Genomic DNA, 5,001 nt, shown 5'->3' with positions numbered 1-5,001 from the left:
TCGTCCAATGATTAACCAGATGTGTTAGCATGAAGGGTCTTTCACTATGCATGGCAATGGAAAATTGATGAACAGCTACACGGTCTATGAGGTGTATGTCTACAAGACGCAGGCCATCACATATTTGTATGGACATGATTGGAGAAAGTTTGCTTTTGACTACGGTCTGAAGAAGAGCGACGAGCTGAGGACCAGAAACTCAAATGGGCAGATATACGTAACTTCTTACAGAGTTGGAGACACTTCCAAATATATAATATGTAACTTTTTTGTACTCATATCCTTTGATTACTGCATTCTGAGCAGTTGTCCTAAACCATTCCCTCTGTTCTAGCTTGTTGGGTTTAAAATAATCAAAGCTGCAGATCCCATGATGGAACAGGAGGGGATGTCACAAAGGGCACCCACACCAGCACCGGCACCGGCTTCCCACTCTCCTGCATCAGCACCGGTTCCTATACCAGCTCCGTTTACTGCATATACCTAGCAGGCCCCTACATCAGCATTGGTTCATGTAGAGGCCCCATATACTACACCTGCCCAGCAGGCTCCTGCATCAGCACTGGTTCCTCTAGTTGCACCGTTTACTGCACCTGCCCAACAGTCTCCTGCATCAGCACCGGTTCCTCTAGAGGCACTGTTTATTGCACCTGCCCAGCAGTCTCCTGCATCAGCACCAGCTCGTGTACTAGCCCAGGCTCCTGCACCTGCCCCAGCCAGATCACCAAGGTCTCAGCTCATTGTTGTGGCCACCCGTGTGGTGACCAGGACGCATCTGAAGGCTATGTTCGTGAGTATATGACAACATAACTGCTTTTATCTTGATGTCTTCTCTGCTCAAAGTCTCACATGGTTCAGTCTTCAGTGCATTGGTGCCATTGACTAATTTTTGGTGGTATCTCTTGCTTTGAATCAGAAATTGCCTAAAAGTATATCCAAGGATCTCAATGCTGGCCGAAGGGGCAAGATTTCCCTCATCATGGAGAGTGAAGGTCTCACTGTGGAGGGACGTACTCTGTCAGTCCCATAGATGGCTGCTTGGCTGTTACTTCCAGGTGAAAAAAGTTCATTGACGGTGCCAAACTTCGCATTGGATCAAAGTTGAAGGTCAAGATCTTTCGATGCCGCTGTGACATGCTGGTCATAAAGTTTGCGGTTGTCTAGTTCTGTTGTCCCATGAGCCCTTAGCAAATGCATTTGTAGTTATACTTATATAAGGTTATCTTATCTGAACTGCTAATTAATTGTATGGGTGGTAAAACTCTGGCAAGCTTTTGCTCTTAGCAAGTATGTATGTATGATCACCTATTATGATAACTAATGTTTGTGTTCATCTTAATTTGCATTTCCGTTTAGAAAAAACTTAATTTCGATTTTGGCTGACCTGTTAGAGAACTATCAGATTGAATCCACAACATGATTCAAATAGATTCATTACACCGAGCCACATGTCTTGACCTTGCTATACACTAGTTCCATTAATCAGTGCAAGAAGGCTTACCTGAGCTACCTGAACCACGGCAGATTCGAATCCACCTTAGCTATCTAGCTAGAAATACAACCTTTGCAGAAAGAGGATTTGTAGTACGGGGAGGCTGACATTGGGGACCCATGAGCCAGCAGCGTCGTCAATGTTTTAAAGGCGGCAGGAGATCGAAACAAAAAAATAAGCCAAAAATCAGTTGGTAAACAAAATCCAAGAAATGAAACATTTACCTTTCTTAGAGGATGACATGCGGGACCCATGAGGCAGCAGCATCCTCAACTATTCCAAGGCGGCAGGGGATCAAAATAAAAAAAGGAAATAGCCAGAAATTAATTAGGGTCAAATATAAATCTACCAAAGGAAACCTTTATTGTTCATAGAGGATGACATGTGGGACCGACCTGCCAGCTGTGTCGTCATCGTTTCAAAGGGGGCAGGGGATCAAAAGAAAAAGGCAAATCGCCAGAAATGAGGGGTAAAAAATAAATCCAACAAAGGAAACTTTTATTGTTCATAGAAGATGACATGGGGGACCCATGAGCCAGCAGCTTCCTCAACGTTTCATAGTCGGCATGAGATTGAAAGAAAAAGGCAAGTGACCAAATATCAGGAGCCAAAAATAATCCAAGAAAAGAAATTTTATTGTACATAGAGGATGACATGCGGGTCCCATTTTGCAGCAGCGGTTTCAATGTTTCCAAGGCGGCACATGACCAAAAGAAAAATGAAGTAGCCAGAAATCAGGGGGTGAAAAAATCCAAGAAAAGAAAGATTTCAATTGGGCTGCATCTGGACATCTGGGCCTTCGAACTATCTTGCTGGGCCTTTTGACTCGTACAATTTCAACCGACTCCAAAAGAGGAAAGTTCGGATTTTTCTAAAAAAACAGGAAAGTCCTATGCTTCGCAAAAACACAAAACAAGGAGATTCAACATATAAGTTTGTTTATGTAAAAATAAATATTTAATTTATCCGTTTGCAATAGCTCGGAGCGAAATACAATGTTTATTGTCTGCAAAATAATCAAGATATCACATATTTCTTGTACGGGGAGGCTGACATTAGGGACCCATGAGCCAGCAGCATCGTCAACGTTTTAAAGGCGGCAGGGGATGGAAAGAAAAAATACACCAAAAATCTGTTGGTAAAAAATCCAAGAAAAGAAACATTTTCGTTCTAAGAGGATGACATGCGGGACCCATGAGGCAGCAGCATCCTCAGCGTTTATTGTTCATAGAGGTTGACATGTGGGACCCGTGAGCCAGCAGCATCCTCAACGTTTTAAAGGCTGCAGGAGATCGAAAGAAAAAATAAGCCAAAAATCGTTTGGTCAACAAAATCCAAGAAAAGAAACATTTACCGTTCTGAGAGGATGACATGCGGGACCCATGAGACAGCAGCATCCTCAACGATTCCAAGGCCACTACAAGAAAAGTTGCCATGGCCGATGAAGTTGAAGTCGCGCCGTGGTTGCTGGTGCACCATGGCCGACAATTTTTGGTCTCTCCGTTGTGCATGTCAAAACGTTTTTTTCTCGTTTTTGAGGCCACCTAGCCCAACGAAAACGGCCAAAATGCCGCGTATGGTGTCCCGGGACGTGGTGCATCCCGAATTCTCGGGATCGCCGGCCGAGTCAACGCAAATCCGCACCGCCGAGGGATGTAGGGCCCAGATGGCAGCCTCTATGGCATTGTTTTTTTCTCTCGATCGTGCCATCACGTTCAACGCTCTCCGATCGAGCCGTTTACGATGCAAGATCATGGGTCCCGCATGTTATCCTCTATGAACCAAAATTCTTTCTATTCTTGGATTTTTTCTGACCCCCAGATTTCTGGCTACTTCCTTTTTCTTTTGATCCCTTGCCGCCTTGGAAACGTTGAGACCGATGCTGCTAATTGGGACCTGCATGTCATCCTCTATGAGCAATCAACTTTCTTTTCTTGGAGTTTTTTTTGGCACCTCAAATTTGGTGACTTGCCTTTTTATTTTGATCCCCTGCCGCCTCTCAAACGGTGATACCGCTGCTGCTAAATGGGACCCGCATGTCATCCTCTATGTAGTATAAAACTTTATTTTCTTGGATTTTTTTGGCACCTCATATTTGGTCACTTACCTTTTTCTTTCGATCCCCTGCCGTCTCTCAAATGGTGATACCGCTGCTGCTAAATGGGACCCGCATGTCATCCTCTATGTACTATAAAACTTTCTTTTCTTGGATTTTTTTTTACACCTCATATTTGGTCACTTACCTTTTACTTTTGATCCACTGCCGCCTCTCAAACGGTGATATCGCTGCTGCTAAATGGGACCCGCATGTCATCCTCTATGTACTATAAAACTTTCTTTTCTTGAATTATTTTTGGCTCCTGATATTTGGTCACTTGCCTTTTTCTTTCGATCCCGTGCAGCCTCTCAAACGCTGCTGCTAAATGGGACCCGCATGTCATCCTCTATGTACAATCAAGTTTCTTTTCTTGAATTATTTTGGCTCTTGATATTTGGTCACTTGCCTTTTTCTTTCGATTTCATGCCACGTTTGAAACGTTGAGGAACCTGCAGGCTCATGGGACCCGCATGTCATCCTCTATGTGCTATAAAAGTTTATTTTCTTGGATTTTTTTCACCCTCTGATTTTTGGCTATTTCCTTTTTCTTTTGATCCCCTGCCGCCTTGGAAACGTTGAGTAAGCTGCTGACTCATGGGACCCTGATACGTCCAAAACGTATCTACTTTCCCGAACACTTTTGCTATTGTTTGGCCTCTAATTTGTGTATTTTGGATACAACTAACACGGACTAACGCTGTTTTCAGCAGAATTTCTCTGGTGTCTCGTTTTTGTGCAGAAATTCAACTTTCAGGAAAATCCTCGGAATTTATGTCGAAGGGCTTATTTTTCCAGAAGAATCACGGAGCCAGAAGGGCAGACCTGGGGGAGGCCCAGGCCCCCCAGACAACAGGCTGGCGCGGCCTGGAGGGGGGGCACGCCGCCCTAGCGTGTGGCCCCCTCGGCCAGCCTCTGATGCCCCCTCTGGACTACTTAAGGATTTCGATCTAAAGACGCGAGACAAGAATTCGAAGTCGCCAGAAACCATCCAGTACGCCACCACCGTCGCGAAACTCCGTCTCGGGACCAGAAACTCCGTTCTGGCACTCCGCCGGGACGGGGAAGTGGAGGAGATCATCGCCATCATCACCACCGATGCTTCTCCATCGACCAGCAATGTTTCCCCCATCCATGTGTGAGTAATTCCCCCGCTGTAGGCTGAAGGGGATGGTAGGGATTGGATGTGGTCATGTAATAGCATAAGATTGTTAGGGCATAGTGCCTAGTGTCCGTAATTGGTACTTTGATGATATTATTACAACTTGTTATGCTTAATGCTTGTCACTAGGGCCCGAGTGCCATGATCTCATATCTGAACATGTTATTGTTTCATGATGATATGCATTGTTTTATGATCTTACCTGCAAGTTGTATACACATGTCGCTGTCCGGAACCCGAGGCCCCAAAGTG

The sequence above is a fragment of the Lolium perenne genome, chromosome 6 (assembly GCF_019359855.2).
Source record: "Lolium perenne isolate Kyuss_39 chromosome 6, Kyuss_2.0, whole genome shotgun sequence".
NCBI lineage: Eukaryota > Viridiplantae > Streptophyta > Magnoliopsida > Poales > Poaceae > Lolium > Lolium perenne.
The sequence above is the reverse complement of the archived record's forward strand: the minus strand, read 5'-3'. Positions refer to the sequence as shown.